Consider the following 23,063-nt stretch of genomic DNA (forward strand, 5'->3'; position numbering starts at 1 on the left):
CTTTGATCTGACTTTGATCTGTGATGTCTTTCAGCTTCTTGTATTTTCCAGTTTTCATTCCACATGAGCACCTGACATCATGTCAGGCCACTTCTTGAGAGCTTTTCTGTCCGCCGTTCCTTCTCCCACATTTAAAAAGTGGTACAGAGACTTGAACACGATTGGCATCCAGGGAATGGCGTTAAACCGGTTTAAATGGTTTTGAAGGCGCTTGCCATCAGGCCCCTACCCTGGGCCTGGCTCCAGGGCTGGGCTCCGGTGCCCCTCCCGGCTGGGTGCACAAATCCCTTGCACTACCTTCCATGAAGTGTCTGCTCAACCGTTCTTTGTCTGGCCCTTCGCCTAGGACCAGTCTGCCTTCGGTCACCCTACCAGGGGCAAAATGCCCTGACAGCACAGCTCCTAGGGTCACTAGGGCACATAAACTCCCCCACCACCCTAAGGTGACGGTTCCAGGGGAAGTTGTGGCCGAAATAAGTTTCCTCCGCAGGGTGGCCGGGCTCTCCCTTAGAGATAGGATAAGAAGCTCAGTCATCCAGGAGGTGCTCAGAGTATAGCTGCTGCTCCTCCACGTTGAGGTGGTTCAGGCATCTGGTGAGGATGCCTCCTGGACACCTCCCTTTGGAGGTCTTCCAGGCATGCCCAACCGGGAGGAGGCCTCCAAGCCAACCCAGGACGCGCTTGAGGGATTATATCTCTCGGCTGGCCCGGGAATGCCTCAGGATTCCCCCGGAAGAGCTGGTGGACATGGCTGGGGAGAGAACAGTCTGGGCTTCCTTGCTGAGGCTGCTGCCTCTGCGACCCAGACCAACCGGTTAAGCAGAGGACGAGAATGAGGACAAGTTGTCATTCTTGTGAATTCTATGTATAATGTATTTTTCTTCTTGCAGGCGTTTTGCAATCCCTTGTGATCCATGCACAGTTGCTGTCTTTCAGTTTTCTTTCATATTCTATAGTGGGGCAGTTTTTATCATATAATTACTGAAATATACTCAAAAATATTTCATATGCTTTGTCAACATAATTTTCTTGATATACTACCTCCCTGTTCTGTGCGAGTAATTCATTCTTGAATGCGTTCACTGTTTCTTCTGACCTCATTCTCCCATATTCTATTTACTTGTCATTTTTCTTTCCTGTAATTATAATCATAGATGATTAAAAACTAATAGGTGATCACTGATGTCATTCATTAGTAAACCACTGATCGTTTTGTCTCCAGTTCCATTCGTGTATATGTTATCAATCAAGAATGCACAGTTCGGTGGAATTCTGGTGGGCCTGGTGAGTTTTGGAAACAGACACAAGCTTTTAATTGTATCCATTAATTTCTCTGTTGCTTTATGTGTATTTAGATTTAATATATCCATGTGGGGGCGGCACAGCGGTGCAGTGGTCAGCACTGTTGCCTCACAGCAAGAAGGTTGCGGGTTGGAGTCTCGGCTTACAGGATCTTTCTGTGTGGAGTCTGCATGTTCTCCCTGTGCCTATGTGGGTTCTCTCCAGGTCCTCCACTTTCTTCTGCTTATAATGTTAAGGGTCGGGGGGGGGGGGGGGGTTTCACCCTGGACAGGTCACCAGTCCATCACAGGACCAACACATAGAGACAGACAACCATTCACACTCACAGTCACACCTACGGTCAATTTAGAGTATCAATCCGCCTCGTCCCCTCTTGATGTCTTTGGACTGTGGGAGGAAGCTGGAGTACCAGAGAGAACCCACACAGGAACAGGTAGAACATGCAGACTCCACACAGAAAGATCCTGTGATGGAGCCAGGACTCCAACCTGGAACCTTCTTGCTGTGAGGTGACAGTGCTGACCACTGCACTTTAAGTCGCTTCTTGATTATGTTGGTTTCTGTCAGAGGGTAAACAAACCCACTCACACTTTTAATCACATCCTTGATTTAGTACTCACTTACGGAATAGAAGCTGACCGCTTCATAGTTCTTCCTCAGAACCCTGTCTTGTCTGATCACTCCTTCATTACATTTGAATTTACTTTAACAAATTATATCCTACCTGGGAAAAAATCCCGCTTCAGTAGATGTCTATCTGACACTGCTGTTTCTAGATTTAAGGAGCTATTCCAGCAGAGCTTGCTGCCACACCTTGCAGTAATATAATGGGCAGTTATGCTGATTTCACCCCCTCGCAGGTAGACTATCTTGTGGACAGCACTGCAGCAGCACTCCTTGGGACACTTGATGCCATAGCTCCCCTGAAGAAGAAGGTTATCAACCAGAAACGAATAGTTCCCTGGTACAGCCCAGAGCTGCGTGCCTTAAAACAGAAGACCAGACAATTGGAAAGGAAGACACATTCCAGCCAGCATGAGGAAGTCCGCCAAGCCTGGAAGGAGAGTTTATTAATATATAAAAAAGAACTCCGTAATGCCAGAAGCACTTATTACTCGTCCCTGATAGAAAAGAATAAGAACAATCCCAGGTTCCTCTTCAGCACCGTGGGCAGGCTCACCAAGAACCATAGTGCTGTTGAGCCATGCATCCCCCCAACTCTCAGCAGTAACGACTTCCTTTCTTTCTTTACTGAAAAGATTGTGAATATTAGAATGAAGATTGCCAGTAATGGAGGACAGACTACAGTCCCTATAGAAGCACCTCCCAGACTTGGTGCATACTTGGACAGCTTCTCCCCCATCAACCTGTCAGAATTAACTTCTGCAGTCGGTTCCTCCAAGTCAGCCACTTGTCTGCTGGATCCCATCCCAACAAGCCTCCTTAAAGATGCCTTCCCTCTAGTCAACACTTCTATATTAAATCAAATTAATCTTTCCTTAGTCACAGGTTATGTGCCACAGGCCTTTAAGGTGGCTGTCTTCAACCCTTTACTTAAAAAATCTTCTCTTGACCCAGATGTATTAGCCAACTATAGGCCAATATCCAACCTCCCCTACATCTCCAAGATCCTTGAGAAGGTTGTCCTGGAGCAGCTACATGAACATCTGCAAAGCAACGAGCTCTTTGAAGCCTTCCAATCTGGATTCAGGGAACACCATAGCACTGAAACAGCACTGGTCAGAGTCTCTAATGATCTTCTTATAGCTTCAGACAGAGGTCTTGTCTCTGTGCTTGTCCTTTTGGACCTCAGTGCTGCATTTGACACCATCGACCAGAGCATCCTGCTACAGAGACTAGACCATGACATTGGGATTAAAGGAACTGCCCTAAAATGGTTTAAGTCCTACTTATCTGACAGGTTTCAGTTTGTTAATGTTAATAATGACCATTCTGAGTATAGCAGAGTTACATATGGTGTACCACAGGGTTCAGTTTTAGGACCGATTCTCTTCACTCTTTACATGCTCCCATTAGGTGACATAATCCGGAAGCACTCGATCAACTTCCACTGTTATGCAGATGACACACAACTTTACTTGTCGATGGAGCCAGACGACACAAGCCAACTTACTCATCTGCAAGACTGCCTAAAAGACATTAAATCCTGGATGTCCTCTAACTTCTTAATGCTCAATTCAGATAAAACTGAGGTAATCATTTTTGGACCTAAACACCACAGGGACACACTCTTGAATCGGATCTCTACTCTAGATGGCATCACCCTAACTCCGAGTACAACTGCAAGGAACCTTGGGGTCATTTTTAACCATGACCTTTCCTTCAGCTCCCACATAAAGCATGTGACTAGGACCGCCTTCTTCCATCTGCGAAGTATCGCTAAGATTAGGAATATCCTTTCCCAGAGTGATGCTGAAAAACTGGTGCATGCATTTATCACTTCTCGGCTGGACTACTGCAACTCTCTCTTGTCAGGATGTCCTAAATACTCTCGAAAGAGTCTCCAGCTGGTCAAGAACGCTGCAGCGAGGGTTTTGACGGGAGTTAAGAAGAGAGAACACATCTCTCCCACTTTAGCTTCTCTCCACTGGCTTCCTGTAGGATCTAGAATCAACTTCAAAGTCCTTCTGCTGACTTATAAGGCTCTCAATGATAAAGCTCCATCCTATTTGAAAGAGCTCATTAGTCCCTACTGTCTGACCAGAGCACTCTGCTCCCAGAATGCAGGTCTTTGAGTGATTCCCAGTATCAATAAAAACAGACTGGGAGGTAGAGCCTTTAGTTACCGGGCTCCTCTACTGTGGAACCAGCTCTCTCCATGGGTCAGAGAGGCAGACACTTTAACTACGTTTAAGTCCAGGCTTAAGACCTTCCTCTATGACAGAGCCTTCAGTTAGGACTGGTTCAGGTAGCTCTGAACCATTGATAGCTATGCTGCTACAGGCTTAGACTGCTGGGGGACACATCAGGTTACATGGAGCCCTTCCCTCCTCTCCTCTCCTCTCCCCCTCTCTCCTCCTCTCCTCCCTGCACATTTTTGTAACTGTCACTACCACTACTTGTTGCACTTTGTAGTTTGGCCTTGGTGTCTCGCAGTCTCTCTGTGTTTCCACAGATCCACCAGAGCCCCAACCGCCGCCTGCATTGCCCCCCCCCTCTTATTCCCTACTGTTACACCGGCCTGCGCTCCCCTTCCATGAACCAGTCTGCCATCCAGTCCCCCATCAAGCTGGCTTGCTCTCCCTGCCTCCCCTACCAGAGGCTTCCCTCTTCAGCTGTTATTAACATTTCCGTGTTTCTCACATTCTGCATTGTAAACTGTTTTCTTGTCTGTAACAACATCTACTGCACGTCTGTCCGTCCTGGGTGAGGGATCCCTCCTCTGTTACTCACCCTGAGGTTTCTCAGATTTTTCCCTGTTAAAAGGGTTTTCTATGGAGTTTTTCCTCAGTCGATGTGAGGGTCTAAGGGCAGAGGATGTTGTTATGATGCCATGTGAAGCCCTTTGAGACAAACTGTTTGTGAAAACGGGCTCTACAAATAAAATTGCCTTGCCTTGCCTTGCACCACCGTTCCACCAGGGCTAATACAAGTATGTGAAAACATAATTTCATCAAAAATGTTACACCCAATTCTAGTTATAGTTTTGCAGGTGAAGACCATTCAGAGAAAAATATCTTTGATCACTTTTGATCACAAGTAAAAAATACTAATATACTATTTTCCTTCCTCTTGGAGGCTGATGTGTTTGCAGATGCAGCATGACATCTAGAGGAAGTGAAGGTTAATCTCCTACCGACCCACTTGGCCCATGCAGCATCATGGCTCCATCAGGCAGACCAGGTCTCCTCACAGGCAGGTGGCTTGACAGCCTGCAGACTCCCTGTGGACACAGTGGACATGTGACTGAAGGCCCTTTGACCCCCAGACCCAGGCAGTATTCAATACCTTAGGAATGTATGTGCAGCACAAATGTGATGATTCCTACATATTGATGTAAGATGTGTTCATTTCTAAAGTAACTGATGGAAAATAAATGAAGTCTTATTAAACACTTTATTATATTTACATGCGGTAAATAAACCTTATTTATAAGCATGGACACCACAGGGAGCTGAACCCAATTCCAGATATTCCTGTTTACCTACATGCAACATAAACCCTACTTTCTAAATATTCAAGTGTTCATTGGCCGAAAAAAAACATGCAATTGTCCCTCGATCTGGCCACAGATGTGACAGTCTGGTTTTGATGGAGCTGATCAATTTTCCATCACCTCCCTTTGATCTGACTTTGATCTGTGATGTCTGTCGGCTTCTTAGTCTTGTGACATTTCTTTGTCATGTCTGTGACCTCAGAATTTTTCATTCATCTTTGGTTTCAGATGTTTTTATGATGACATCACAAAAGAACTTTGAGAAGGAAAATTTAAGAACCAGCACCACTCATCATTGAACAGATTTCCAACTTCTTGGTGCCTTACCAAGACTACGACAAAGACAACCTGAGCCTTTGGTTGGAGCTCCACAAAAGCAACAAGAGCTACCCCCAGAGGTAAAAGTTATATTCCAAATTCTCAACACCCCTTCAAGTACCAAAGATGGCTCTTCAAGGGAATGACCAGGAGGCTGGGTGGCATGGTGTCGAGCAAGAGCACCAGGATGCAACAATGACACTTTACATGGCTCTGAGGAATGAAGCCAGGGTCCTGCAGGCTGCATGGAGGGCAAGGAAGGCTGAGTGTAGGGCGGAAGAGTGGAGGGCAGCAAAGGCCCTGGAGGCCTATGAGCAGGCCATGAATGAGCAGGATGAGGAAGATGAGGTCCTGGAGGTCCAGCCACAGGCTGAACAAGAGCACCAGGATGCAACAATGACCCTTAACATGGCTCTGAGTAATGAAGCCAGGGTCCTACAGGCTGCATGGAAGGCCAGGAAGGCTGAGTGTAGGGTGGAAGAGTGGAGGGCAGCAAAGGCCCTGGAGGCCTATGAGCAGGCCATGAAGGAGAAGGATGAGGAAGCTGAGGTCTTGGAGGTCCAGCCACAGGCTGAACAAGAGCACCGGGCTGCAACGACCCTGAACACGGCTCTGAGGAATGAAGCCAGGGTCCTGCAGGCTGCATGGAAGGCTAGGAAGGCTGAGTGTAGGGTGGAAGAGTGGAGGGCAGCAAAGGCCCTGGAGGCCTATAAGCAGGCCATGAAGGAGCAGGATGAGGAAGCTGAAGTCCTGGAGGTCCAGCCAAAGGCCGAAGAGGACCACTTTGATGTGGCACCCGCCCTGGAGGAAGATCTGCTGAAGGCTATGCAGATCGAAGAGGCTGTCCAAGCCCAACAGGAAAAAGAGGAGCCTGGGGCAATGGACCACCAAGATGAAGCTGAGGTCCAGGAGGTCCAGTCACAGGCTGAGGAGGACCACACTGATGCAGCACGTGTCCTGGAGGACCATCTGCTGCAGGTTACCCAGATTGAAGAGGCTGCAGAGGCTCAAGGGGAACCACCGCAGCCTGGGGTGACGGAGCACCGAGATGAGGCAAAGGTCCTGAGGGAGGAGCTGCAGGAGAAAGGGAGGTCCTGGAACTGCTGGAGCAGGCCAAGCCACTTCTGGTCGGCCACTGTGGACTACATCAGTTCATTTTCCTTTCTCCTGTGTGTCTGTCCTCAGGCTCAAGATGTAGATGATATGTAGATTGTCCAAGAATGTCATACTGTTTGAATAAAGTCTGACTGATTAATAAAATTAACAATGAGAATGCGTTGCCTTTCTAAGGAACCTGTAGTAGCAGCGTCATTGCTACAATGTGGAAAATATCCATCTTGTGTTATTTATGATGTTAAATCAGTCTCACGACTAATAATGCACACAGGGGGATTCAAAAATGTATTTAGGGATTTAAATGTGCGCTGAAAAAAGCCAAACAACTGTGTCAGTTATATAAATTGCATTTTTATCTTGGTCCAATTGAAAACTATATTTTCCGGTTTTCATTCCACATGAGCGACTGATGCAAACAATCAAATGGCGTCAGCGTCTTCTACAATTCTACAATTTCATTCAGCAGACGCTTTTGTTCAAAGCGACATACAACACAAGCAAGAATTCAGACTTAAGGAAAAACCCATAGTCAGCGCAAAAGTGCTTCAGTTGTGATTTGGTCACAGGCATTGAAATCTAGTGGCAGAAGAAGTGTCACCCCCCCCCCCTCCTTTTTTTTTTTTGACAAACATATAACATCACTCAACACAGTTAGTGCTACATGATCACTAAGTGCTGGGTCTTGGACCCTCTGACTTATTCTATCCCACAGGACAAAGACGAGAAGAGTCAGGTTAAGTGCCTCGGTGTTCTCTGAACAATTAAGTCTTTAATTGTCTCTTAAAAGTAGAAAAACAAAGTCAGTCAAGTTCATAAAATAAAGGCAACTTCAAAATAAAGCGTCCATATAATTTATATGGTCATGATCCTTCGGGTCGTCCTTCAAATAGCCAAAACTTAATTCAATATAATCCAGTGGGACTGGGGGACCGCGGCTACACACGTCTGCTCTCACATCCTACCTGAGAGGAGCTCCTTCTTTCCTTGTTGATTGAAAAATTAGTGTATATTTTATCAATCAAGGTGGCACAGTTCTGGGCCATTCTGGTGGGCCTGGTGATTTTTGGAAACAGACTCAAGCTATTAATTGTATTCATGAATTCCTCTTTTGCTTTATGTGTATTTAGATTTAATATGTCCATGGGGGGGGCGGCACAGCGGTGCAGTGGTCAGCACTGTCTCCTCACAGCAAGAAGGTTCCAGGTTCCAGTCCTGGCTCCATCACAGGATCTTTCTGTGTGGAGTCTCCATGTTCTCCCTGTTCCTGTGTGGGTTCTCTCTGGTACTCCAGCTTCCTCCCACAGTCCAAAGACATCAAGAGGGGACGAGGCTGATTGATACTCTAAATTGACCGTAGGTGTGACTGTGAGTGTGAATGGTTGTCTGTCTCTATGTGTTGGTCCCGTGATGGACTGGTGACCTGTCCAAGGTGAACCCCCCCGACCCTTAACATTATAAGCAGAAAAAAATGGAGCACCTGGAGATCCAGTGTCCAGCCAGGGTTCGAACCCGGAAACCTTCATGTGTTATTAAATGTGTTGCTGAAAAAAGCCAAACAACTGTGTCAGTTATTTAAATTGCACTTTTATCTTGGTCTGATCGAAAATCATATTTTCCGGTTTTCATTCCACATGAGCACCTGACATCATGTCAGGCCACTTCTTGAGAGGTTTTCTGTCCGCCGTTCCTTCTCCCACATTTAAAAAGTGGTACAGAGACTTGAACACGATTGGCATCCAGGGAACGGCGTTAAACCGGTTTAAATGGTTTTGAAGAATTGTGGTCGTCAGGCCTGTTGTTGCTGAAGTGATTGCTCTTAGTTTTTTACTGCGGAATGGCTTTGGCAATCTTCATTTTATTTGGAACTTGACCATTTTGAAATAATAAACACAGATGTTCGTGAATGGTTTTGAGATCCCTTCTATGACTTCTTTCGCTTCTGTCATATCAATGTCATTATAATCAGTCGACTTTTTGTTTTTACATCTTTGAACAACGTCCAGTATTTCTTTCTCATCCACTGCCTTGAGAAACATTGAGTTGGGATTTCCCTCTTTTAAAACCTCCATATTTTCTCCACTGCCCCGGATCAGAGATTTTTTTCTGCAAGGTTGGGTCCTACATTTACAAAAAATGTATCAAGATTTTCAGCCACCTCACTCTTATTGCAAATTACATCATCCTTATCAATAAGGAAGTCTGGATTGTCTATTTGTTTGGACAGACTTCTTATTATACTGTTTAAGATTCCCCATATTCCTTTAATAAGCCCCACCTTACCTCTCTGAGCTGCCTCACCCTCACGCTCCTGCCCGGTGCCTCAGGTCAGCTGACCAGCTGCTCCTGGAGGGACCGAGGTCGACGCAGAAGCTCAGACGAGACAGAGCTTTTTCTGTTGCTGCTCCCACTTTGAAGAATGACCTACCTTTCCACATTAGACAAGCGCCCTCACTGTTGATCTTTAAAACCCACTTTTATTCCTTGGCTTTTGACCCAGCATGAGACTGCATTTGTTTTATTGCTTTCATTGTTTTTTAATTTACTATTTATTGATGCTCTTGTGTTTTTAATGTAATTATGTACAGCACTTTGTGTCAGCTCTGGTTGTATTTACAGAGCTGTATAAATAAAGTTGAGTTGAGTTGAGTCATATTGTTTAGTTATCATTTAATATTCAACAATAATAATCCTTTTTACTTGACCTTAAAGCATGAGTCAACTTATTTTTTCATCTTTTGTATTTATTTTCGGCCTCTTGAGTTCTCATTCGGCCGTTCCATGTTCCGAAGGCCAGCTTCCATGTCTGGGGATCAGACAGCCAAGTTGCACCGGACCCTTCCGGTTCCTCCTATGCGAGGTGGGTCCACTGGAGGATGGTTCCATGTAACAATTTCAGGTTGGGCCTGGCCAGGCCCCATGGGCTAATGCCCGGCCACCAGGCGCTTGCCATCAGGCCCCTACCATGGGCCTGGCTCCAGGGCTGGGATCCGGTGCCCCTCCGGGCTGGGTGCACAAATCCCTTGCACTACCTTCCATGAAGTGTCTGCTCAACCGTTCTTTGTCTGGCCCTTCCCCTAGGACCAGTCTGCCTTCGGTCACCCTACCAGGGGCAAAATGCCCTGACAGCACAGCTCATAGGGTCACTAAAGCACACAAACTCCCCCAACACCCTAAGGTGACGGTTCCAGGGAAAGTTGTGGTCGAAATATGTTTCCTCCGCAGGGTGGCCGGGCTCTCCCTTAGAGATAAGGTAAGAAAATCAGTCATCCAGGAGGTGCTCAGAGTAGAGCTGCTGCTCCTCCACGTCGAGGTGGTTCAGGCATCTGGTGAGGATGCCTCCTGGACGCCTCCCTTTGGAGGTCTTCCAGGCATGCCCAACCGGAAGGAGGCCTCCAAGCAAACCCAGGACACGCTTGAGGGATTATATCTCTCGGCTGGCCCGGGAATGCCTCAGGATTCCCCCGGAAGAGCTGGTGGACATGGCTGGGGGGAGAACAGTCTGGGCTTCCTTGCTGAGGCTGCTGCCTCTGCGACCCAGACCAACCGGTTAAGCAGAGGACGAGGATGAGGACGAGTTGTCATTCTTGTGAATTCTATGTATCATGTATTTTTCTTCTTGCAGGCGTTTTGCAATCCCTTGTGATCCATGCACAGTTGCTGTCTTTCAGTTTTCTTTCATATTCTATAGTTGGGCAGTTTTTATCATATAATTGCTTAAATATACTCAAAAATAATTCATAGGCTTTGTCAACGTAATTTTCTTGATATACTACCTCCCAGTTCTGTGCGAGTAATTCATTCTTGAATGCGTTCACTGTTTCTTCTGACCTCATTCTCCCATATTCTATTTACTTGTCTGTTTTCTTTCCTGCAATTATAATCATAGATGATTAAAAACTAATAGGTGATCACTGATGTCATTCATTAGTAAACCACTGATCGTTTTGCCTTCAGTTTCATTCGTGTATATGTTATCAATCAAGAATGCACAGTTCGGTGGAATTCTGGTGAGTTTTGGAAAAAGACTCAAGCTTTTAATTGTATTCATGAATTTCTCTGTTGCTTTATGTGTATTTAGATTTAATATATCCATGTGGGGGCGGAACAGCAGTGCAGTGGTCAGCACTGTTGCCTCACAGGAAGAAGGCTGCGGGTTGGAGTCTCGGCTTACAGGATCTTTCTGTGTGGAGTCTGCATGTTCTCCCTGTGCCTATGTGGGTTCTCTCCAGGCGCTCCATTTTCTTCTGCTTATAATGTTAAGGGTCGGGGGGGGGGGGGTTTCACCCTGGACAGGTCACCAGTCCATCACAGGACCAACACATAGAGACAGACAACCATTCACACTCACAGTCACACCTACAGTCAATTTAGAGTATCAATCAGCCTCGTCCCCTCTTGATGTCTTTGGACTGTGGGAGGAAGCTGGAGTACCTGGAGAGAATCCACACAGGAACAGGGAGAACATGGAGACTCACACAGAAAGATCCTGTGCCCGAGCCGGGACTGGAACCTGGAACCTTCTTGCTGTGAGGTGACAGTGCTGACCACTGCACCACTGTTCCACCAGGGCGAATACAAGTATGTGAAAACATAATTTCATCAAAAATGTTACGCCCAATCCTAGTTATAGTTTTGCAGGTGAAGACCATTCAGAGAAAAATATCTTTGATCACTTTTTAAAATATTCCTAACACGATTCTGAACTATTCTAAATGTCCAATTCACTACCATTCATTGTGCTACACGAATGAGCAATCAGGCAGTTTCTATCAGCCTCCTAAAGCAGAAGAGAGGATGGAAGGTGTTCTCTGTACTTTCCTGGTTCTGGGGAGGTCAGTAAACAAGATTTATAGTTTCAGGCAATGGACAATAATAAAGTAAAAAATACTAATATACTATTTTCCTTCCTCTTGGAAGCTGATGTGTTTGCAGGTGCAGCGTGACATCCAGAGGAGGTGAAGGTTAATCTCCTTTCGACCCACTTGGCCCAGGCAGCATCATGGCTCCATCAGGCAGACCAGGTCTCCTCACAGGCAGGTGGCTTGAGAGCCTGCAGACTCCCTGTGGACACAGTGGACATGTGACTGAAGGCCCTTTGACCCCCAGACCCAGGCAGTATTCAATCTCTTAGAATGTATGTGCAGCACAAATGTGATGATTCCTACATATTGATGTAAGATGTGTTTATTTCTAAAGTAACTGATGGAAAATAAATGAAGTCTTATTAAACACTTTATTATATTTACATGCGGTAAATAAGCCTTATTTATAAGCATGGACACCACAGGGAGCTGAACCCAATCCCAGATATTCCTGTTTACCTACATGCAACATAAACCCTACTGTCTAAGTATTCAAGTGTTCATTGGCCTAAAAAAAACATGCAATTGTCTCTCAATCTGGCCACAGATGTGACAGTCTGGTTTTGATTGAGTTGATGTATTGTTCCAGAATAATTACTCCAACTACAAAAACTTTTATTGCAGTGTTCTGTCAATAATCTTCCATCACCTCCCTTTGATCTGACTTTGATCTGTGATGTCTTTCAGCTTCTTAGTCTTGTGACATTTCTTTGTCATGTCTGTGATCTCAGAATTTTTCATTCATCTTTGGTTTCAGATGTTTTTATGATGACATCACAAAAGAACTTTGAGAGGGCACACATAAGAACCAGCACCACTCATCACTGAACAGATTTCCAACTTCTTGGTGCCTTACCAAGACTACGACAAAGACAACCTGAGCCTTTGGTTGGAGCTCCACAAAAGCAACAAGAGCTACCCCCATAGGTAAAAGTTATATTCCAAATTCTCAACACCCCTTCAAGTACCAAAGATGGCTCTTCAAGGGAATGACCAGGAGGCTGGGTGGCATGGTGTCGAGCAAGAGCACCAGGATGCTACAATGACCCTTAACATGACTCTGAGGAATGAAGCCAGGGTCCTGCAGGCTGCATGGAGGTCCAGGAAGGCTGAGTGTAGGGCGGAAGAGTGGAGGGCAGCAAAGGCCCTGGAGGCCTATGAGCAGGCCATGAAGGAGAAGGATGAGGAGGCTGAGGTCCTGGAGGTCCAGCCACAGGCTGAACAAGAGCACCAGGATGCTACAATGACCCTTAACATGGCTCTGAGGAATGAAGCCAGGGTCCTGCAGGCCGCATGGAAGGCCAGGAAGGCTGAGTGTAGGGTGGAAGAGTGGAGGGCAGCAAAGGCCCTGGAGGCCTATGAGCAGGCCATGAAGGAGAAGGATGAGGAGGCTGAGGTCCTGGAGGTCCAGCCACAGGCTGAACAAGAGCACCGGGATGCAACAACGACCCTGAACATGGCTCTGAGGAATGAAGCCAGGGTCCTGCAGGCTGCATGGAAGGCCAGGAAGGCTGAGTGTAGGGCGGAAGAGTGGAAGGCAGCAAAGGCCCTGGAGGCCTATGAGCAGGCCATGAAGGAGCAGGACGAGGAAGCTGAAGTCCTGGAGGTCCAGCCACAGGCTGAAGAGGACCACTTTGATGCGGCACCCGCCCTGGAGGAAGATCTGCTGAAGGTTATGCAGATCGAAGAGGCTGTAGAGGCCCAACAGGAAACAGAGGAGCTTGGGGCAATGGACCACCAAGATGAAGCTGAGGTCCAGGAGGTCATGTCACAGGCTGAGGAGGACCACACTGATGCAGCACCTTTCCTGGAGGACCATCTGCTGCAGGTTACCCAGATTGAAGAGGCTGCAGAGGCTCAAGGGGAACCACCGCAGCCTGGGGTGACGGAGCACCGAGATGAGGCAAAGGTCCTGAGGGAGGAGCTGCAGGAGAAAGGGAGGTCCTGGAACTGCTGGAGCAGGCCAAGCCACTTCTGGTCGGCTACTGTGGACTACATCAGTTCATTTTCCTTTCTCCTGTGTGTCTGTCCTCAGGCTCAAGATGTAGATGATATGTAGATTGTCCAAGAATGTCATACTGTATGAATAAAGTCTGACTGATTAATAAAATTAACAATGAGAATGCGTTGCCTTTCTAAGGAACCTGTAGTAGCAGCGTCATTGCTACAATGTGGAAAATATCCATCTTGTGTTATTTATGATGTTAAATCAGTCTCACGACTAATAATGCACACAGGGGGATTCAAAAATGTATTTAGGGATTTAAATGTGCGCTGAAAAAAGCCAAACAACTGTGTCAGTTATATAAATTGCATTTTTATCTTGGTCCAATTGAAAACTATATTTTCCGGTTTTCATTCCACATGAGCGACTGATGCAAACAATCAAACGGCGTCAGCGTCTTCTACAATTCTACAATTTCATTCAGCAGACGCTTTTGTCCAAAGCGACATACAACACAAGCAAGAATTCAGACTTCAGGAAAAACCCATAGTCAGCACAAAAGTGCTTCAGTTGTGATTTGGTCACAGGCATTGCCATCTCGTGGCAGAAGAAGTGTCACCCCCCCCCCCTCCTTTTTTTTTTGACAAACATATAACATCACTCAACACAGTTAGTGCTACATAATCACTAAGTGCTGGGTCTTGGACCCTCTGACTTATTCTATCCCACAGGACAAAGACGAGAAGAGTCAGGTTAAGTGCCTAGGTGTTCTCTGAATAATTGAGTCTTCAATTGTCTCTTACAAGTAGAAAAACAAAGTCAGTCAAGTTCATAAAATAAAGGCAACTTCAAAATAAAGCGTCCATATAATTTATATGGTCATGATCCTTCGGGTCGTTCTTCAAATAGCCAAAACTTAATTCAATATAAACCAGTGGGACTGGGGGACCGCGGCTACACACGTCTGCTCTCACATCCTACCTGAGAGGAGCTCCTTCTTTCCTTGTTGATTGAAAAATTAGTGTATATTTTATCAATCAAGGTGGCACAGTTCTGGGCCATTCTGGTGGGCCTGGTGATTTTTGGAAAATGACTCAAGCTATTAATTGTATTCATGAATTCCTCTGTTGCTTTATGTGTATTTAGATTTAATATGTCCATGTGGGGTGGCACAGCGGTGCAGTGGTCAGCACTGTCGTCTCACAGCAAGAAGGTTCCAGGTTGGAGTCCTGGCTCCAGCAAGGGATCTTTCTGTGTGGAGTCTCCATGTTCTCCATGTTCCTGTGTGGGTTCTCTCTGGTACTCCAGCTTCCTCCCACAGTCCACAGACATAAAGAGGGGACGAGGCTGATTGATAATCTAAATTGACCGTAGGTGTGGCTGTGAGTGTGAGTGGTTGTCTATGTGTTGGCCCTGTGATGGACTGGTGACCTGTCCAGGGTGAACCCCCCCCCCCCCCCCCGACCCTTAACATTATAAGCAGAAGAAAATGGAGCACCTGGAGATTCAGGTGGCCAGCCAGGGTTCGAACCCGGAAACCTTCTCGCTGTGACGTGACTGTGCTGACCACTGCACCACCGTTCCACCAGGGCTAATACAAGTATGTGAAAACATAATTTCATCAAAAATGTTACACCCAATCCTAGTTATAGTTTTGCAGGTGAAGACCATTCAGAGAAAAATATCTTTGATCACTTTTTAAAATGTTCCTAACACGATTCTGAACTATTCTAAATGTCCAATTCACTACCACTCATTGTGCTACACGAACGAGCAATCAGGCAGTTTCTATCAGCCTCCTAAAGCAGAAGAGAGGATGGAAGGTGTTCTCTGTACTTTCCTGGTTCTGGGGAGGTCAGTAAACAAGATTTATAGTTTCAGGCAATGGACAATAATAAAGTAAAAAGTACTAAGATACTATTTTCCTTCCTCTTGGAAGCTGATGTGTTTGCAGGTGCAGCGTGACATCCAGAGGAGGTGAAGGTTAATCTCCTTTCGACCCACTTGGCCCATGCAGCATCATGGCTCCATCAGGCAGACCAGGTCTCCTCACAGGCAGGTGGCTTGAGAGACTGCAGACTCCCTGTGGACACAGTGGACATGTGACTGAAGGCCCTTTGACCCCCAGACCCAGGCAGTATTCAATCCCTTAGAATGTATGTGCAGCACAAATGTGATGATTCCTACATATTGATGTAAGATGTGTTTATTTCTAAAATAACTGATGGAAAATAAATGAAGTCTTATTAAACACTTTATTATATTTACATGCGGTAAATAAGCCTTATTTATAAGCTTGGACACCACAGGGAGCTGAACCCAATCCCAGATATTCCTGTTTACCTACATGCAACAAAAACCCTACAGTCTAAATATTCAAGTGTTCATTGGCCGAAAAAAAACATGCAATTGTCCCCCGATCTGGCCACAGATGTGACAGTCTGGTTTTGATGGAGCTGATCAATTTTCCATCACCTCCCTTTGATCTGACTTTGATCTGTGATGTCTGTCAGCTTCTTAGTCTTGTGACATTTCTTTGTCATGTCTGTGACCTCAGAATTTTTCATTCATCTTTGGTTTCAGATGTTTTTATGATGACATCACAAAAGAACTTTGAGAGGGCACATATAAGAACCAGCACCACTCATCATTGAACAGATTTCCAACTTCTTGGTGCCTTACCAAGACTACGACAAAGACAACCTGAGCCTTTCGTTTGAGCTCCACAAAAGCAACAAGAGCTACCCCCAGAGGTAAAAGTTATATTCCAAATTCTCAACACCCCTTCAAGTACCAAAGATGGCTCTTCAAGGGAATGACCAGGAGGCTGGGTGGCATGGTGTCGAGCAAGAGCACCAGGATGCAACAATGACCCTTTACATGGCTCTGAGGAATGAAGCCAGGGTCCTGCAGGCCGCATGGAAGGCCAGGAAGGCTGAGTGTAGGGTGGAAGAGTGGAAGGCAGCAAAGGCCCTGGAGGCCTATGAGCAGGCCATGAAGGAGAAGGATGAGGAAGCTGAGGTCCTGGAGGTCCAGCCACAGGCTGAACAAGAGCACCAGGATGCTACAATGACCCTTAACATGGCTCTGAGGAATGAAGCCAGGGTCCTGCAGGCCGCATGGAAGGCCAGGAAGGCTGAGTGTAGGGTGGAAGAGTGGAGGGCAGCAAATGCCCTGGAGGCCTATGAGCAGGCCATGAAGGAGAGGGATGAGGAAGCTGAGGTCCTGGAGGTCCAGCCACAGGCTGAACAAGAGCACCGGGTTGCAACGACCCTGAACATGGCTCTGAGGAATGAAGCCAGGGTGCTGCAGGCTGCATGGAAGGCCAGGAAGGCTGAGTGTAGGGCGGAAGAGTGGAGGGCAGCAAAGGCCCTGGAGGCCTATGAGCAGGCCATGAAGGAGCAGGCCATGAAGGAGCAGGACGAGGAAGCTGAGGTCCTGGAGGTCCAGCCACAGGCTGAAGAGGACCACTTTGATGCGGCACCCACCCTGGAGGAAGATCTGCTGAAGGTTATGCAGATCGAAGAGGCTGTAGAGGCCCAACAGAAAACAGAGGAGCTTGGGGCAATGGACCACCAAGATGAAGCTGAGGTCCAGGAGGTCCTGTCACAGGCTGAGGAGGACCACACTGATGCAGCACCTTTCCTGGAGGACCATCTGCTGCAGGTTACCCAGATTGAAGAGGCTGCAGAGGCTCAAGGGGAACCATCGCAGCCTGAAGTCACGCAGCACCGAGATGAGGCAAAGGTCCTGAGGGAGGAGCTGCAGGAGAAAGGGAGGTCCTGGAACTGCTGGAGCAGGCCAAGCCACTTCTGGTCAGCCACTGTGGACTACATCAGTTCATTTTCCTTTCTCCTGTGTGTCTGTCCTCAGGCTCAAGATGTAGATGATATGTAGATTGTCCAAGAATGTCATACTGTATGAATAAAGTCTGACTGATTAATAAAATTAACAATGAGAATGCGTTGCCTTTCTAAGGAACCTGTAGTAGCAGCGTCATTGCTACAATGTGGAAAATATCCATCTTGTGTTATTTATGATGTTAAATCAGTCTCACGACTAATAATGCACACAGGGGGATTCAAAAATGTATTTAGGGATTTAAATGTGCGCTGAAAAAAGCCAAACAACTGTGTCAGTTATATAAATTGCATTTTTATCTTGGTCCAATTGAAAACTATATTTTCCGGTTTTCATTCCACATGAGCGACTGATGCAAACAATCAAACGGCGTCAGCATCTTCTACAATTCTACAATTTCATTTAGCAGACGCTTTTGTCCAAAGCGACATACAACACAAGCAAGAATTCAGACTTAAGGAAAAGCCCATAGTCAGCGCAAAAGTGCTTCAGTGGTGATTTGGTCACAGGCATTGCCATCTAGTGGCAGAAGAAGTGTCGCCCCCCCCCCCCTCCTTTTTTTTTTTTGACAAACATATAACATCACACAACACAGTTAGTGCTACATAATCACTAAGTGCTGGGTCTTGGACCCTCTGACTTATTCTATCCCACAGGACAAAGACGAGAAGAGTCAGGTTAAGTGCCTCGGTGTTCTCTGAACAATTAAGTCTTTAATTGTCTCTTACAAGTAGAAAAACAAAGTCAGTAAAGTTCATAAAATAAAGGCAACTTCAAAATAAAGTGTCCATATAATTTATATGGTCATGAGCCTTCGGGTCATCCTTCAAATAGCCAAAACTTAATTCAATATAATCCAGTGGGACTGGGGGACCGCGGCTACACACGTCTGCTCTCACATCCTACCTGAGAGGAGCTCCTTCTTTCCTTGTTGATTGAAAAATTAGTGTATATTTTATCAATCAAGGTGGCACAGTTCTGGGCCATTCTGGTGGGCCTGGTGATTTTTGGAAACAGACTCAAGCTATTAATTGTATTCATGAATTCCTCTGTTGCTTTATGTGTATTTAGATTTAATATGTCCATGTGGGGTGGCACAGCGGTGCAGTGGTCAGCACTGTCGCCTCACAGCAAGAAGGTTCCAGGTTGGAGTCCTGGCTCCAGCAAGGGATCTTTGTGTGTGGAGTCTCCATGTTCTCCATGTTCCTGTGTGGGTTCTCTCTGGTACTCCAGCTTCCCCCCACAGTCCAAAGGCATCAAGAGGGACGAGGCTGATTGATACTCTAAATTGACCGTAGGTGTGGCTGTGAGTGTGAATGGTTGTCTGTCTCTATGTGTTGGTCCTGTGATGGACTGGTGACCTGTCCAGGGTGAACCCCTCCTCTCACCTGATTGCTGCTGGGATAGGCTCCATCCCCCCGTGACCCTTAACAGGACTAAGCGGAAGAAAATGGATGGATGGATCCTTTGCTCATCTAGTTGTGTCTCTTCGAAACTCTAGGAGAGAAGGTGATGAGGCTCAGATGGGTGGAGACTTGGTCTCTGCCCGACTTGGCTTCACAGCCGCTCCTGAAAATCCACATCACTATATTATTTCCATGTAATTTACATGTTTGAAAAATGATTGTCAAACTATGGTATGTGAATCACTGCTGGTACCAGAGCACAATTTACAAGCTGCTGCTAATTTTGGCTACAAAAGAAGACGTTGAGAGGCTATGAATCTGCTCTTAAAGGAGTCACAGCAGGCGAACACGAAAGCCATCTCGATTCTCAGATGAAAGAGAAAGTTCTTATTTCTTGTTTTAAAAAAAAATTTAAGAAGTACAAAAGAGGCTTTGACATCTACATTCCATACATTCCGAGTAGGCAGCGTGTCCTCCTTGTGACTTGTTTGTTTTCTTCAAAAGAGGCCTCAATTTACAGCTATAACACAATCAGTGTACGCAAACAGTGGCTGCTCTGATCGAGTCAGGTTGTTTTCAGCATTCCTCAAGCAGATCCTTTTAAAAATGAAAGTATAATAGACAGAAACAGTCATGATAAAAAACAATAAGTAAAGAATGATGATTATAAAAGCAGAGAAACCCTTCTGTTTCAGAAATTATACCCCACAACAGCACTATTTAATCCTCATTCTACTGCATTTCATAGAATAATCAAGTATAGTATATGAATGACTGAGGACCAATCCAAAAGTAAAGAGTGCAGAATTAATTGTTGAAATATTTTAGATTAATGAAAAAATTTCTCCAGATATGATGTGTTTCAAAATACTTTCAATACCTTTGCTAACGGGTCACTCTCTGAAACATCTGTTTACATGTGGAAAAAAAAAAAAAAGAAAATCCGTGTCAAGACTCAGAGTTCAACATTAAATTTAACTTTAAATTAATAGTGTTTAGCTTTGTGGTTCCATACAATATAAACAGATTTTACAGTGAAACAAATTCACAAGAAACAGTAAGTATAAGTATGTAAGTGTTGCTTCATTTATGTTATTTTGTTGTTGTTAAATGGACGGGTCACGTATCCTCAACTCCCAGACGTGCTTCTATGTATCGATCATCCATAGACTGCCCCATGCCATAGAAATGTGCATTTTGAAGTGAGTGCAGGAGAAAATAGAGCAGCACTGTGTCATTTCAGTCACCAGCACTCTCTCAGTGCAGTAACATTGCTGGCTAGCTAGCTAGCAGTCAGGATAAGTTCTTAAGTCATGTTGTTGTTAGCTACAGTACAAACTGCTAACACCACATGGCTTGGTGGTAGCTTGTCATGTTCCACATTTCATTGCAGCGCCACAGAAACAGAACATTCCCCTTCAGAAAGCACTGTAAGCTGGTTGGTACCAACCAACATTATCTGCACGCTGCTGGCTCGTAATTTTAATTCTATTTTAGTGAACTTACATCATCACATCTTGTAAACCTATTTTGTTGTTGTTTTTTTCCACTTCTCGCAGGCGACACTCTGTCACTCACTCCTACGTGCCTACTCTCCATCATCCCCTCTCCCTATGAACTGATCCAGGTTGATTCACATCATAATTCAGTTTTATTGTAAGGCTCCTGTGGGCAGCTGTCAGGTGGTATCTGTCCAGAAACAAACACGCACACACAAACACACACACACACACACACACACACACACACACACACACACACACACACACACACACACACACACACACACCTTCAGAGAACTAAGAGTCAGTTCATTTTCTTTGGAATTATGTAAACTAATGTTCTTTGATGCACCCCAGAATTACAAAACTCTTCATGAGCCACAACAATGATGACCCCGTGACCCTTTACACATTCTTATGTGTTGTTCAGGGCCCCAGTCACATTCCAAGGTGTCATGAATGCAGTTACAGACCCCCCACATGGGTATGTTTGTAATACAGATGGAGTCCACCGAAGTGTTCGGTCTAATGATCTCAATAAGCAGCTGTATGTTTCGAAGAGAATATCTGATGTAAACCAGATGCTGTGTTTCTCCTCCTGGATGTGTGACACAATCCCATGGAGATAGTTTATGCAAGAGCCTGAGAATCCCCTAAAATACTTCCTTGCAGGGAGGCTTCAGGGCCAATGGCCCATGTCATTCTACAGTACTCCTGTGTTCGGAAGAGGTGACTGCATCGTTACATTTGTTGTTACTACTACTGTATATATTCCATCAGTATTACTAAAAGAAGTCCATCACCTATTGTACCTGATATTCATCCTCAACCCATCACTGTTTTGTAGGTTAATCACGACACATGCAGCACAGGAATCACAGCAAACAACGAGACATGACAGTCTGGGTTGGTCCTGGTCATAAACCAGGATAAAAGGGGAGGTTTGCGCCAGGAAGGACCTCTGGTTTAAAAACCCGTTCTTACTGGGAGCAGCTGAAAGATCAAGATTTGGATTCGCGTAACTGGTAAAATGCTTTGAGGGATTTGGAGCTGGATGAAGGACCCTCTATTACACAAGTGCTGTTGATGTTCCTGAGCCCTGAGCAATATTTCCCATAGTTAATGCTTGCGTTTGTTCAACAGAGAGTTGCTCGACCCTCCACATGCAGGAAATATGAAAGAAACATGAGAGTTCTGTGGATATTTGCAGAGCCACATTGTGCCTCAAGGTTAACTCCAACATGAAAGTTGTTTGCTTTCTCTCTGTCCTTGTGGGAAGTGGCAGGCACTGAGGGTACAGAATGTTAATCTGGGTATTTTTCCAGACACACACAAATCTTACAGAAAAACCATGCTCCATCAGTTGCCATTGAACTCTCAGGTGTCTTTCATACTTCACGCATATTTTTTCAAGGACAAATACTTCCACACTGTGACATCCACATCTGCTCTCCATTAAATTTTCTGACCTCTGAGTTGTGAAACAACCTTATACAACAGTGTGTCTCCTGGGTACAACGCTGTAGACACCAATCAGCCAAAACATTAAAACCACTTTCAGGTTTTCAGTTGAGTTTAATTCAAAATCCCCACTATAGATTCCCCATTTCCATCCATCCATTTTCTTCATCTTATCTTGATGAAGGGTCGCGGGGGGGCTGGAGCCTATCACCGCTGTGGGGTTCACCCAGGACGGGTCGCCGGCTATAGATTCCCCTTCATGAGAATTCTAATTTTCAATTTTTATTCCATAAGTTTGAGGGAGAAGTTCATTCATTGTAGTGGCCATTTTAAAGGCTGTAGTTTGTGGTGCTGTTGAACTATGCTGGGTTTTACTGATAGGCGTTGGCAATATATTGTTAATCCCATTCGAAGGAATTATGGTGTCAGAAACAAGAAGCAACTCAAAGGTCAAAACTGCAAGAACAATAAAAGTACAAAGACAAAACTAGAAATCCATTACTTGAAATTCACAGGGTCCAAATGGGACTGTGACCCACTCAGCATTGCTGACATTGTCTCACACATCGTCCAAACGTGCTTTATTGAGATCTGTAACCCGAGCAATTACTCCCATTTTAGCCTGGTGCTGTGCAAAGCTGTGGACAACTGCTTATGATCAGACATGAAATCTAATTTAAAAAGCTCTCCCAGGAAGGACTCACTTGGTCAGGGAGCACCTCTACTCCCCCCTCAGCAGGCTCAGTATCCCCTGTCGGTGGACAAACACCCCCTCATATCTGGAGTGTGTCTGCAATGGGAAAGAATAAAATCAGCCATCAGTCATTTCTTTGTCAAGTCTCCTCCACAGTGGATTAGCTGTGATGTAACCATGACACCTGGGTGAGTTTAGGGTTCAAACACAGTAAACACACCACCAAGCAGTGCAGTCCAGACCAGAATAACAGCAGCTCCAACTCACTATTGTGCAGGTTACACAGGGGCACAAAGGCATGCTTCAGGAGCAGCACAACACGCAGGGAAAACAGGACCCAAATTTATAAGAAGAAATTAAAAGAGTCATTCACCATCATTTTTTTTCCTTAAATGCGTACACACTAATTTTGGTCTAAC

General features: G+C 45.5%; 1 long non-coding RNA gene across 1 annotated transcript; it reads right to left on the reverse strand.

Moving 5' to 3' along the window:
- Positions 1 to 11,554: 11,554 nt before the first annotated feature.
- Positions 11,555 to 19,108, reverse strand: LOC147269021 (uncharacterized). The gene is made up of 3 exons (XR_015111236.1): positions 18,970 to 19,108; positions 15,725 to 15,803; positions 11,555 to 11,974 (listed from the first exon to the last, which is right to left on the reverse strand). It is a non-coding gene; the product is annotated as an uncharacterized LOC147269021 (long non-coding RNA).
- Positions 19,109 to 23,063: the final 3,955 nt, after the last annotated feature.

This window comes from Aulostomus chinensis, chromosome 2 (assembly GCF_037954235.1).
Source record: "Aulostomus chinensis isolate RoL2024-O1b breed Wild chromosome 2, RoL_Achi_v1.0, whole genome shotgun sequence".
Classification (NCBI taxonomy): Eukaryota; Metazoa; Chordata; class Actinopteri; order Syngnathiformes; family Aulostomidae; genus Aulostomus; species Aulostomus chinensis.